Genomic DNA, 15,165 nt, shown 5'->3' on the forward strand with positions numbered 1-15,165 from the left:
CCTTCTAATAACCACCAGTCTGTTCTCTGTATCTAGGAGTTTTGTTTTATTATGTTTGTTCATTCATTTTGTCTTTTATATTCGACATGTAAGTAAAATCATACGGTATTTGTCTTTCTCTGTCTGACTTATTTCACTTAGCGTAATACCCTCTAGGTCCCTCCATGTTATATCGCAAATGGCAAGATTTCATTCTTTCTTATGGCTGAGTAACATTCCATTGTATATATACACCACATCTTTATCCATTCTTCTATCACTGGACACTTAGGTTGCTTCCATATCTTGGCTATTGTAAATAATGCTGCAGTGAACATAGAGATGCATGTATCTTTTCAAATTAGTGATTTGTTTTCTTCAGAAAAATACCCAGAAGTGGAATTGCTGGATCGTATGGTAGTTCTATTTTTAATTTTTTAAGGCACCTCCGTCCTGTTTTCCATAGCGGATGCACCAATTGACATTCACACTTACAGTGTACAAGGGTTCCCTTTTCTCCACATCCTTGCCAACACTTGCTATTTGTTGTCTTTTTGATGACAGCCATTCTGACACATGTGAGGTCATATTGTGGCTTTGACTTGCATTTTCCTGATGATTAGTGATGTTGAACATCTTTTCATGTGGTTGTTGGCCATCTGTATATCTTCTTTGGAAAATGCCTATTTAGGTCCTCTGCTCTTTTTTTTTTTTCTCTTTTTGTGGAACGCGGGCCTCTCACTGTTGTGGCCTCTCCCGTTGCGGAGCACAGGCTCCGGACACGCAGGCTCAGCGGCCGTGGCTCACGGGCTCAGCCGCTCCGCGGCATGTGGGATCCTCCCGGACCGGAGCACGAACCCGCGTCCCCTGCATCGGCAGGCGGACTCTCAACCACTGCACCACCAGGGAAGCCCCTCTGCTCATTTTTAAATCAGATTATTTGGGGGGTTTTGTTGTTTGTTGATATTGAGTTGCTTGAGTTCTCTATATGTTTTGGCTATAATTGGATATATGATTAGCAAATATTTTCTATAGCTTGTCTTTCATTTTGTTGATGGTTCCCTTTGCTGTGCAGAAGAAGCTTTTTAGTTTGATGTAGTCCCACTTGTTTATTTTTGCCTATGTTGCTGCTCTTCATTCTTGATGCAAACGTAACAACTTTTACACTGTTGCAGAGCAGATAAAAGTGATTTTTATTTCATGATTTCTAAGTGTCTTTTAACTGTTCCACCAGGGTCTGACAGTTGTGGTTTCCCCCTCTAGAGCACAACATGGAGACACTTGGGGAAGAAGATGGGAGAGAAGGGGAGGCTTCAGCTGTGCCTATGGGGAAACCTGTCCACTCCCAGGGAGGGTATAGGAGACAAGACATTCCCAAGGCCGTAGGAGGCTAAGGTCATCGGGAATGGTGGAGAAAACTGTTAGTGTCCTACCTCCATTATCTGTTCTTCTTTTTCCTTAGTAACAGAATTCCAATTTTCTGTGTGCCCAGTTGAAAAACGGAATTTCCCAGCCTCCTTTGCAGGTAGAGAGACCATTAAAGTCTAAGCAAAAGTCACTGGGTGGGACTTCCAGGAAGTCTCTTTAAAGACAACTGACTAGGATGAGAATGGTGCCTTTTACCCTTCTCCTTATATAGAACTCTAGAACTCAGATGTGATGGCTGGAGCTTCAACAGCCATCTTGGAACATGGGGTGACCTCGAGGATAAAAATCACACACTAAAGACTACAGAGTAGAAGGAGTCTAGGTTCTTGATGGTATCATAGAATATAGCCATCCCAGTCATAGACTGCCTGGCTCTCCATGTCTCATTATATGAAAAATTTAAATATTTAGTCAGATTTTTAAAACTAGAAATTCAACACAATTTTTTACAGGCCAAGAAATTATGGAGGAAACGGCCTACCATGGCATCCAATATGTACTGAGTAAGTGGATGAAGTAATCAATTAGTGAGTAAGCTAGGGAGGGAGGGGGAAGGAAGGAAGGAAAGGAAAGGAGGAAAGAAGGGGAAAAAAGGAAGGAAGGAGAAGAAGGGGAAGGAAGAGAGAGAGGTAGGAAGAGAGAAGAAGGGAGGGAAGAAGGAAGAGGGGAAGAAAGGGGCAATCTGTGATGGCCCAAGAGTGTGGCTCTGATCCAGAAGTCCGTTGAGGGTTTGAAATGAGGAATCTTTTTGGCAAATTCAAGTCCAGACCCTCTCCATGCCTCCCCCTTAGATCACCCTCTTGGGAGAAGGTAGGGGTATCATTTTGTCAATGCGACCCCCCAGGTTCTGGTGGCTGACTCCCTCAGACTCAGGTAAACATGGAGCTGGACTCAGACCAGAAAGGCCTGGCCCCAGGTTCATGTCTGCTTCAGAGAGAACCCCAGAGGTCTCCTTCCCTGTCTGAGCTAGTTTCTCCACGTGGACCCTAAGGCAGACCCTCTGAAGGGTCTACACAGCTGTGACTCACCCAGTAAGATGTCTTCAAACTTGCCCCAGAGACTTTCCTGTGATAACTGTAACCCCTATGTTCTGGGTAGGCACATCTTCTCCCTTATTCCTCAGGATGACACAGCAAGCTTAATGTTACCAGTATCATAATAGACACAGTAGTGGAGGCTCATACACAGGCTGCACCTTCCCGGGGCCGCACAGCCAAAGGAGGGCAGAGCCAGCCTTTGGACCCTCGTGGGTCTGACACCAAAGCTGCACTGTCAACATCTGCATTTCATTCCCCTTCCAGACCTTTCTTTCTCTTCACCCCCTCCCTGAGTTGAGACCCCAACAAGTGGAAGAAGCTGGGTGGAAGCTGGGGGCAATTGAGGGTGCTCTGTTCCCCATCACACCTCCGGCCCCTGTCCTCAGCCTCTTCCCATCTCTGGCTCCAGCGTGGAGAGGTGGCCAACCAGATGCACAGCCCAACCCGGTGCCTCTAGGGGAAGACAAATAAAAGCAAAACGGTAATAACTGGGATCCCAGTGAGTGCATGGGCAACAATTTTAGCCAATTAACATTCCTTTGGGGTTTGGGGCATCCCCTGCCTCAGCAGCACCTCGTAAATGTCAGGAGGGGCTTGGGAGCCGCCTGGGTTTCCCTGGGGCCTGGCTGAGGCTGGCACCCTGAGCCAGGCCTGCCCAAGTGGCTTCTTCCTGGGAGGAGGGGTGAGCACAGCCTTCCAGGGGCTGCAGGGAAACCAGAGTGAGTGCCCTGCCTGGGAGTGCTAATCAGCCTCACAGGGGCGGGAGAGATTTACGGCAATAACGGGAGAACCTGTCTAATCACGGCCTGGATTGTGTTAAGCCACACACACCCAACTTCCCTCCCTGGACATAAGCCCACTAAGACAATGGGCCAGTCCTGGCCTCGCTCAGACTGCAACGACAAGTCCAAGGATGGACCACAGTTTCTTCCAGATATGATCATTTAGGTGAGAGGTGACTTAGGAGTGTGAAAGCTTGATGGGATCTCTAAGGGAGGTGGAGACAGAGGTCCAGGTAGGGGCCAGACCAAAGCGAGGTCCCACAGCAAGGAACCGCCAAGCTGGGGTCCGAAGCAACCTGAAGGCTCCCTGTGCCCTGCTTTTTCCACTCTCCCAGGAAACCCCACAGATGACTTGCTACCGCTGTCTGTCCCCATACTGGGGGATGCTGGGATTAGGGTCAGCCAGGCCTGGGATCAGAAGGCAGAGAAGCTAGCCACCTGCTCCACTTCTCAGAAGGGGAGATATTCTAGCCTGGGGGTGGGGGAGGGAGTGGAGGAGAACAAACGGTCAAAATATAAAAGCTGTTGAGGACCAGAAGCCACTAGAGGACAGAGGTAGAGTCCGATCTTACGTTGTACTCCCCACTCCACCCCACCCCGCCTCCGACACACACCCATGGACTCAGCACGGAGCTGGGCCCATGGGAAATGTGGAAAATAAACGCATGCTGACATGTTTGTGCTCTCTGGCTAAGAGAGACGGCGCCCCACCACGCCTGGGTGGGGTGGAGTTCGGTATCTCTGCTGTCCCTGCACATCTCCTTCGGGGAATCTTGGGAAGTGGAGGGATTTCTTCGAGCCGGTGTGTTTGAGGCGCCAGGATCGCTGTGACCTCCGTTGTTCTTGGGGTTGACGGCACCTGCTGCACCAGCTCTGGAGCGCGCAGGTGTGAGCGGGCCGCGCTAATAAATCCCGCCAGGAGGGGGCGATAAACACCAAGACCCAGTGCTGGGGCCAGGATCCTTGAGATTCGCTCACCTTTGGGCATCTAACCCGACACGAGCGGACCTTGGATCGCGCATCTGCTGACGGTCCCACGGCTCTTCCGGCTGCGCTCCCCAGGGTCAGTGGGTGTGAGTGTGGGTGTGGGCTCCCCAGAGTTTGTGTATGTGCGTGAACAAGGTGAACGCCCCCCGAAGACTCCTAGTCCCGAATCTTGAGAAAGAGATGACGCATTTGAAAAGCTGGTATGGTGGGAGGAGGGATGGTAGAGAGTGATGGAAACCCGGGAAGACTACTGTCTACTTGAACCTCCCATCAATAACGGTGCAATGGGACACTTCTCGTCCGTGTTTCTCTGTCTCCTCCTAGTGGAAATCAAGGAAGCTTTACAACCTTTTTAACAAGGAAGATATTCCTTTTTTGTTTTCCTTTTCTGTCCCTCCCTCCTTCCCTTCCTTCTTCATCATTGCTTTATTTTTAAGTTCTATGTGTCTTTTTCCCCCTCCTTTACTTTTAAAGGAAATAGAGTATGAGGCAACGAATAAAATACTAAAATTTGTCTAGTTCCTGGCAGAGTTCCAAGTCATACTGTTAACTTATAAAACCGAGCTACTGAATAATATAAACTCGTAACTCCATATGTGTACATGCACATATGTATGAATGTAAATGGCCCGAAGAGTTTGGGGAAAGATCTGAAAGGATGCACACCCAACACGATGACTTCTGGGGAGGGAGAGAGGCAAAGAGATTTTAATTTTACCTACAGTGTTTGCATTGTTAGATGAGAATGCACTATGTGAAATTAAAAATTAATAAAAGTCGCTTTTTTAGTGTACTAATTTATGTTACTTGAAAAAATTACAGTACTCACTATATGGTTAAGTAAAATGCTAGTTGTGAATTATACCATATATATGGTATAATTCCATTTCTTAAAATAATGTGTGTGCATACACAAAAGAAAGCTGGGAAAATAAAAATTTTACCAATAGTTACTTCTGAGTGATAGGGTTAAGGCAATCTTTATTATTTATTCAATACTCTATGTCAATACTATAGGTCTATATTATCATTTTTAATAGTCTATGGACATGTAATTTATTTAAGCAATTCCTTATTGATGGACATATAAGCAGCTTCCAATATTTTCCTATTACAAATGATGTTGTGATAAATGTCTTTCATTACATAAGGATAAATTCTGGAAGGGCAACCTCTGGATCAGAGCGTGGCACGTGACATTTTGATATATATCTCACCAAACTGCTGCCCCCAAAAGTCTGACTGCTTCTCAATTCCTACACCACAAGCCCCACACACTTAGCAGTGTAGAGAATGTGTGTTTTCCCACTTAACCTCCAACACTGAAAATTGTCATTCCAGATATTTCCAGCCTGGTACGTATAAAAGGCTCCCTCATTTTATTTTATTTTTATTTATTTATTTTATTTATTTATTTTTGGCTGCATTGGGTCTTTGTTGCTGTGCGTGGGCTTCTCATTGCAGTGGCTTCTCTTGTTGTGGAGCACGGGCTCTAGGCGCGTGGGCTTCAGTGTTGTGGCACGCGGGCTCAGTAGTTGTGGCTTGCAGGCTCTAGAGCACAGGCTCAGTAGTTGTGGCGCACTGGCTTACTTGCTCCGCGGCATGTGGGATCTTCCCGGACCAGGGCTCGAACCCGTGTCCCCTGCATTGGCAGACAGATTCTTAGCCACTGCACCACTAGGGAAGCCCGGCTGTCTCATTTTAAATTGTGTTTCTTTCATGACCTAAGTGGTGACATAGGAAGACATGTTTTCCTTATGCTTTTCCTCCTCTTAATATGCGTTCCAGGGACAGTACTCTCTTAATTATATATAGTCTTTATACTAAGTCTTGCTATTTGATAGAAGTGTCCCTTCTAGGTCTTCCAGTTTCATTAATTTGTTGACTATTGTTTACACTTCCATGTAACTCTAGAATAAGTGTATTTGGCTGCCTCGTGTGAAACAATAGGAATAGTAAGTCCTACCCTGCCCACCCTGTCAACGCTGTTGTGAGAACCCAATCGAACAATGTATGCAGAAGTATTTTATAAGCTGTAAGAATAATTAACAGCAACAACAGCTTATTTTCAGCTTTTGCTGGAAGCCAGGCTCAGCGCTAAGCATACACATGCATTACCTCACTCAGGTCACACCACAGCCCTACGAGGTCTGTACTGGTGCTAGTCCCATTTTACAGATGAGGAAACTGAGCCTGAAGGAGGCTGAGTGACCCCTGCCCAGTGTCCCAGACCTGGAATGACCGTCAGGGTCCCAAACCAGGCAGGCTGATTCTAGAGTTCACTTCCTCTACCCACAGCACAAGGCAAGGGCTGCAAAGAAAACAACCACAAAACAAGTGTTGAAAACCAGGACCTCGACTCCTAATAGGTGAAGTAGCCACGTGCGTCTGTGCACAGCTCTACAGGCAGCTGAGTGTTCTGTGACGAGGGCCAGCTGCAGGCTCCATCCTGACAAGCTTGGGCAGGTCCCTTGACCTCGCTAAGCTTTAGTTTCTCGAGGACAAAGTGGGGTTAATGGTATCGGCCACCATGTGCTGGAGATTAAGTGAGATAATGCCTATAAAAGTGTTAACACAATGCCTGGCATGCAGGAAGAAGGATTTTCTTTTAAAAATCTGTCACCATCTTAACTATATTTATTTGTTTGTTTTTATTCATTTTTTAAAATTGGGGTAACATTGGTTAAAAATATGAAATTCTTCACACTTTTGCACAGGGGCCGGCCGTGCTGCTCTTCTTGGTATCATTCCAATTTTAGTGTATGTGCCACCCAAGCGAGCACAGGAGCAAGGATGGTAAAACGTGGCCTTTTCTCCTTCCAGCTGTGACACCACAGACTAACCCTGCGTGATTTGGCCGTATCGGCCAACCTTTCGGTTGCTGGGTTTCCTTTTCTTGTAAGCGGTGATGACGGCAGCGCCGACCTCGGGATTTTGTGTGTGGGTTTATGGAGGGTGGGTCCTCCTGGATGTGGGAAATGCTGGACAGTGTGGCCATGCCATACCCAGTGATGTCACTGGTCAGGTCCCCTGCTGGGGGCTGCAGAGGGAAACCCCGAGGGGTTCCTCAGGAAGAGAAGGCATAAATAAGGGGATATGTACGCTGTTAAAAGGGCCAGCTGGGAAAGCAGCAGCCCTTGCTGCAGAGGGACCACCCCCGGGGTGGGGTTGCTGAGCTGTGGAGGGCTGGCAATGAACCAGGCAGGTTTGGCCCAGCAGAGGGGAGGGAAGAAGCACTGAGGTTGACCTGGCTGCTCGCTCTAGGGTCCCCTGCCTCCCCCCGCCCCAGGGCCGTCTGGCTCAGGTAGGTACCCTGACTGCCGTCTGCTGCAATGCCACCTCCATCCCTCTTGGGAGGGATGGGGATGGCTGGTGGCCTCGGCTGAGTAACAAAGAGCACCAGCTTCAGAATCACACCCCCCCTCCCCAGGATTGACTCCTGGTCTGGGAGCCTGGCCAGATGACCCCAGGCCAGACGCTCCCGGCTTGGTGACCCCTTGCCGCTTTCCCTTTGAACCTCCCTGGGCCTCCTCTGGGTCCATTTTCCCACAGCCACACTGAGGCCCTCCTTGCTCGTTGCTTAACCTCTCTGGATCTGTTTGCTCAGTGCTAAAATGGGAAATGGAACCTTCTTCCTCCTGCTGGGGACTGTGGAGACTATGGGTTTAGCTAATAGATGTGGAAGGGATTAATGTCAAAGAAACCACCCTGCGGATATTAACCTCCTTTCTTGCCATGCAGCCTTAGACCCACCTGTTCCTTAGCCTTACAGAGCACTGCTTCTTCTCTGAGAGTTTGGGGACACTTCTGCATGAGGTGTCTCATTGCCGTGTTCATTCAGCCAGTGTATTTGGGGGTGCTGGGCGCTTTGGGAGCCCAGCCATGCTCAGGCAGACCCCATCTCCTCCTCTCTGCTTCCCCCAAGCTGGCGGGCAGTCCCACTGCAGGAGGGAGGTTCCCAGTGCTAAGCTAAGCACCAGAGCACCGCAGGGTGAGAAAACTCAGGACCGTGTGGCACATTTCTCACAGAGCTACATTTATCTAACCACAAGCAAATTGTAAAAAGTTCTTTTTTTTTTTTTTTTTAATGGGATGGTAACCAGAGGGAGTAGTTGATTTTCTAAATGTTCTTCGTTGGCGAAATGAAAAGCTGGCAACTCTGATGTGGCAGGAAGGTTCTAGAATGGCTCCCTGGGGTCCCCTCTTCCTAGTATTAAGCCCTTGTATCATCCCCTGCCTTGGAGGATAGGCTGGGCCAGGTGACTCACTTCTAAGACTAGAATACAGCAACAGTTCACTTCCATGATTAGGTGGCACGAGATGTGACTTCCATCTCGCTGGGTGACTCTGCTCATGTCTTCTTGCCTCGTATGCACACTTTGATGAAGCAAACTGCGACTTCGGAGAGACTGACAGTGTGGCCAGGAACTGCGGGTGGCCTCTGGCCAGCAGCTGGAAGGAAGTCAGTCTAGCAGTTTCTGAGGATGAACCCTGCCAGCAGGCGCATGGGCGTGGAAGCAGACAGCTCACCAGTGGAGCCTTGAGATTACTACAGCCCGGCTGCAGGCCCCGGACTAGCGTGAGGCAATTGGGGCATGTAGGGGCAAATGGGTTTTAGGGCGCTTCCTGATGAAGCAGTAGATAACCAATACAGCTGAGTATGTTTTTAATGTTCCTGACCTGTGGGGTCCAAACTTCAGGTGCCTCTGGTGGTAAAAACAGGTCCTTACAACCTCTTCTCAGATAAGCATGTAAGGTGGTATCTTAAGGGTGGTGAGGCAGCCCCAGGACAGACCTGGATTCTAACTCAGCCCTTTCTTGCTTAGCTAAACAGCTTTGGGCAAGTTACTTTGACTCCTCTAAGCTTCAAGATCCTCAGACATGAAATGGGTATAATACTGCTTTCCTGGGACTTCCCTGGTGGTGCAGTGGTTAAGAATCCGCCTTCCAAGGCAGGGGACACAGGTTCGAACCCTAGTCTGGGAAGATCCCACATGCTGCGGAGCAACTAAGCCCCGTGCGCCACAGCTACTGAGCCTGCTGTCTAGAGCCCGAGAGCCACAACTACTGAGCTCACGTGCCGCAACTACTGAAGCCCGTGTGCCTAGAGCCCACGCTCCGCAACAAGAGAAGCCATCACAATGGGAAGCCCAAGTACCACAAAGAAGAGTAGCCCCCGCTCGTCGCAACTAGAGAAAGCCCACGTGCAGCAACGAAGACCCAATGCAGCCACAAATAAATAAGTTAATTTTTTAAAATACTGCTTTCCTAAATAAGATAATGGGCGTAAATACCAATAATTACCATTTCTAGAACTTTCTTTGGTGTCAGGGCCAGTGTTAAATACCTTACATGCATTATTGCATTTTATCCGCACAAACATATAAGGTAAGTTGTTATTACCAACCTTCTTGAGATGAGAAAACTGAGGCTTATAGAGGCCTGGGACCATTGACTCCAGCCACACTCCAAGGCACAGGACTCGTGTGTTCCTGCCGCTTTGTAGACCCTGGGTAAATTGTGACTTGAATGAAAGGGAGGAAGAGAGAAGGCAAGCATTCCAATGGATGCTTTCTCACTTGTGACCACCAGGTGGCAGCAAAGACAGGCAGACGAGCATCCACCACTTAAAGCTTATGTGAAAATTTGATTCCTGAAAACAAATTTGTTTAGCTGAAAATTGACTCCTACCTTATTTCCCTAACTATGTATGGAATGCTTGTTATGTGCCAAATGATTTACAATAATGAGTTGTATTAATGCTCGTCACCGCCCTATGAGGTCTGTTATTACTAACTTACTAAGTAGGAAACTGAGGCAGAGTTAAGTCACTTCCCAAGGTCACACAGCTAGAAAATGGCAAGAATTAAGTTAGTCACTTGGTGTGACTCCCGCCAGAACTTTCCCATGCCAGTATACCTGAGTTGCTATTTACCTTTATCAAGAAGGAGAGAATAGTTTTGTTTATGTGTGTGTTCTCAGAATTCTGTTCATACGTATTATTCTTCAACGTCCTTTTTCACCTGTGAAAAACAATGAATCTTGGAAACATTTCCAAGGGAGTCCCGAGCCTTCTGACATCTGTATTGTATTCCATAGTGTGGCTGGATCACAAAATGTCTAGGTAATCAACCCTCCGTGGATAGTCCTTTGAAATCTTCCAGTATTGTTATGCTCCTACCAAAAAAGAAAAAAAGCTTCTGCAAACATCTGTGAACAGATGCCTCTGTGGTAGAATTTGTGTCCCGCCGATTCCCAGGAGTATGACCCTGTGTTGTGAGTTGTGTATGTGGCTGTGTGTGGGTAGAGACGCTAATTACCCACAGGCAGGCTGTGCCTGTTTCGTTCCTGCCTGCAGAGAATGTGAATGCCAACCTTGGGGTGATCAGTGTTCATGCTTCTGCCAGTTTAAAATAAGAAACTTTTGCTAATGATTTTGGTAACAGACGCAGCTCCCTTCAGCTTCCCCCTTCCTTGCAGGTGAGTGGTCAGAGGTTGGGTGACCAAGAGTGTCCTGGCGGGGAGAGATAAGAGAAGAAAAGGGCTTCAGTCCCCTCCCAGGCAGAGGCTCCAGCTGAGTGGACACCCCCTGTGTGTGCACAGGGCACATTGACAAGATGCCACTTTTTAGGTTTCAATGTACAAGTCCCATCACAACCAGACTAGAAGCCCCTAGGCTTTTGTTGACACCATAGGGCAGCAGGGAGGGGAGGAGGTAGGATTTGAGAACAGCTGGAAAATACCTCAAGGGAGAAAGGGGACAGGCAGGACTTGTAGGCCCCACCCTGTGATTTCGAGACTCTCAGAGGGACGATCTCTTCAGCCTCCTTACAGTAGAGGGGGGGCTTCCAGAACATGGGGCTATTGCTCAAATGAGACTTCTGTGCCAAGTCCCCGCCCCTCCCCTGACAGCATCATGCCTCAGCTTCCTCCTTCCTCTCCGCACCCTGTCAGCTAAGAGCAGTGATTCCCCCATTTTACAGATGAGGAAACTGAGGCTCGGGGAGGTGGATGCACCCCGTGGCATAGATGGGGTGGTGGGCAGTACAGGGCGGTCCTAGCCTCAGGAACACCGAGCTCAGTGGCCATGAGGGTGCTCCTGGACCAGCAGCAGAGCTGACAGGGGCTCTCCCAGGGAGGGCGAGCTGAGTGTCATTCTCCTCCACCCTCTCCTGGGGCTGCCCCCCCTCCCCGGGGCACACGTTATCTGTGTCCTGGGCACACAGCTGCATACTCTCACCAGCTGAGCCCCTCCCTGGAAGGCAGCATCTGACCTTTGGAAATGTAAACAAGCCTTGGCCTGGCCCGGGGTGACCAGGCTTGTCCTTGGGGCCTGCAGACGTGGGCATGATCAGGCAGGCACGTGCACATGGGCTCAGGGTCACGTGGCCTTTGGGCTTCCACTTATCACTCAGAGTTGATCCTGGGGGCCCAAGGGCATTGTGTCCATCCTGATGTGGCCCATACATTGGGGGCTTTCGAGGATGTTTTCAGGGCCCAGGTTACTTCCTAAAAGAGGACCAGCTTGGAACCAAAGAATCCCAAGGAAACTCGAGGCTCAGAGAGGGGATGATATGTATCTAGGGCTACACAGCAGACCAAGTCAGGTCCACAAACATAGACCAGGCTGGTCACACCTTCTCTGGGTCTTATCAGCCTTGTCTGTCCAGTGGGGAGAGGTCCATCAACATCCCTGGCTCACACCCCACCTCCCTGCTGCAGACCCAGGCCCCAATGGTTCTCATCACCCACCCCTCGCAGCTCCTGTTATCTCCAGGGCCCTGGAGGCTGCTGATTCCTGGGTCTGGGCCCACCCTCCCTGGCTGCATCAGATGGGTGGGACTGTAGGGGCTGCTTGGGCCTGATATGGGCTCGCTTGGTGGGCCCTGGCTTTATCAGTGGGGCCTGGGGCTCTGGGCAGACATGTGGCCCGTCTGGAGGAGGGAGCAGAGAGGAGGGGATGCCCAGGTGAGATACAGGACAGGGACTTTTTTTAGTAATTAAGAAAAAAATCTATATTGCTTTTTCTTGATTAGAAAGGTTCAGGCATGTTACAACAAATTTAGCAGAACAGAAGCAGATGGTATTGTGCCATCTGAAAGTGCCTATAAATGTGTTTCCTACACATAATCCCCAGGCCCTGTTTGGGGTTGTCTCTCCAGATTTTTTTGTACACACAGACTAACCTTGGCAATTATTTATAGGATTGGAGTCACAGTAGGTTCCAACCGTGTGGCTTCTTGGCTTCATACGTGTTACTTCATCTCTGTGAACCTCAGTTTTCTTCTCATCTATAAAACCTTGCATGGATGTTGTCAATATTACACAAAGTACTGCACGTGAGGCGTGCAGCCTGGGCCGAGCCCCCAGAGAGCTCTCAGTAACCGTCAGTGTCACCTGCATTGCTACATAACTGCCTTTATTTTTCATTTGACAACACAACATGGACATCTTCCCATATTGGTGCCAAAGATGTAGCCCACTCCTTTTGACAAATTCAAAGTCTCCTTGTCTGTGTGAGTCATTATTTATTTATTTATTTATTTATGTTTTTTGGCAGTAAGCGGGCCTCTCACTGCTGTGGCCTTTCCCGTTGTGGAGCACAGGCTCCGGTCGCACAGACTCAGCAGCCATGGCTCACGGGCCCAGCCGCTCCGCGGCACATGGGATCTTTCCAGACCGGGGCACGAACCTGTGTCCCCTGCATCGGCAGGAGGACTCTCAACCACTGCGCCACCAGGGAAGCCCCATCATTTATTTTTTAACCGACTTTATTGTGGTGTAATTTACATACAGTAAAATGCACCCATTTTAAGAGTACAGTCCAATGAGTTTCAAAAATTATACCATCATCAAGATCTAGAACATTTCTTAAAAAAAAAAGGGACTTCCGTGGCAATCCAGTGGTTAAGGGTCCGCACTTCCAATGCAGGGGGTGCAGGGAACTAAGACCCCGCATGCCACGTGGTACAGCCAAAAAAAAAAAAAAAAGAACATTTCTATCACCCCCAGAATTCCCTCATGCTCCTTTGTAACCAACCTCTTGTCCCCATATCCAGCCCCGGATAACCACTAAACTAGTTCCTGTCCCTGCAGTTAGATTTCCCTTTTCCAGAATTTCATTTGAATGGATTATGCAGCAGGCAGTCTCTGGGGCAAGGCTTCCTCGCTGAGATTCACCTGTGGTGGTGTGTTCTGCGTTCATTGCTTTTCATTGCAGCAGAGTGTTCCACCGCTTGGATGTGCCAGTCTGGGTTTCCCTTCTGCTGATGGACATTTGGATTATTTCCCTTTGAGGCTATTAATGTCTTATTTTTAAAACTGCAATGAGGAAGGACATTAAGATTGTTTCCAGGTGTTTACCGTTACCTTATAAATGATACTGCAGGGAGCAGCCTCACACGTCTCTATGGTCATTATTGCCAGGGGAACGTCATGAAGCTGGAGGTACAATACCTAGAAAAAATTTGTTTAAATAGACCTCTTTGTTCCAGCTGGAGACCCAGAGGCCCAGACATGGCAGACAATGTGCCTAAAATCAGCCTGTGGATCAGTTTCTATGCAGGGGCCAGAACCTACCTCTGCCTTGACCCACCACTCCCCAGGGCTTTGCACAAAGCAGGGTGGGCACTCTGTAAGGAACAGCCCCAGCGTATCCCCTAATGGTGTTCGGGACCTCAACGATGGCAATGATGATAGTGGTGATGGTGGTGGTGATGGTGTCACAGTGTTAACTGCCGGTACTGAATGCTAGGCAGTGTCCTAAGTGCTTTGCATGGATCAACTCACTTTAATCCACGCCATACCCAATTGAAGGAGGTGAAATTATTATTCCCATTCTATAGATAAAGACACTGAGGCACAGAGAGTTTAAGCATCTTGCATGAGGTCACATGCCAGAAAGTGGCAACGTTGAGACTTGCACCAGGCAGGGGAGCTCCAGAGCCACCACCCTCAGAGGCACATTGGTCTTGAGTACCTGCTGAGCAAGGAAGGTGGCGTATGTCAGCACAGTACAACTTGAGTCAGACACCAGGCGGCCTGGGCCCTCTGTCCCCAACTTGCTGTATGATGTGGGTGGTCCCTTTCCATCCCTGGGACTCAGGTTCTTCCTCTACTAAAAAGGAAAGGGGGCAGGTGGGCAAGATGGCTCTCAGGATCCTTTGGCAATGTGGTTCTAGAATATTTTCTAGAGTCGGGAGGACAGAAGAGGGAGCTAGAGCTTGTGGCTTCACTCCCTGCAGGAGGTCAGGAGAGGCAGGTGTTATGGGGGCTTTTCCGGGCTGGAAACTGGAGGCCTGATCCCAGTCCCCAGTGGCCAGGATGGTGAACTGAGCAAGAGATTTGGCCCCTGTCCCCTGGGGCAGGCAAGGGTGGCCCTCCTGTCACAGCATATTTCACTGCTGGCTTGGGCACCTGAAATCCATAGAGTCAGCATCAGGGGGTGCCCAGCACTTGAGAGCACCACTTTCCTAGTCTCGAGGCTCTCCTTCGTGCTCCAGGCCACCCATCTCCTCACTCCCCTGGCCCCTGCCTTCATCTCTCCAGCTTCAGTGAAACCGTGTGTACAGCCTTGTTCTCAAATTTATAGCAACTGAAAGATGTATACACTATATATAACATTTATTGAGTACCGTAGTAGTTTATGTGACTTAATATTTAATCTTCCCAATGACCCTATGATGTAAATACCTATTATCACATTTTACAGAAGGAGTATCTGATACTCAGAGAAGTTGAATGCTTTGCCACAAGTCACACAGCATGTACAGGGCAGAGCCAGGACATGGGTCCAGGCAGACCATTCCTGAGCCCATGCTCGTAACCACCACACTACATCTCCCTCCCCACTTAATGGCATCCCAGAACCTCTGGCTCCTCCCTGATACCATCCCTCCTACAACATCTGTCCATCAGCCAGGGTCTGGAGTACAGTTTTGCTGTTAAAGACA

Source organism: Lagenorhynchus albirostris, chromosome 3, assembly GCF_949774975.1.
Source record: "Lagenorhynchus albirostris chromosome 3, mLagAlb1.1, whole genome shotgun sequence".
Taxonomy (NCBI): domain Eukaryota; kingdom Metazoa; phylum Chordata; class Mammalia; order Artiodactyla; family Delphinidae; genus Lagenorhynchus; species Lagenorhynchus albirostris.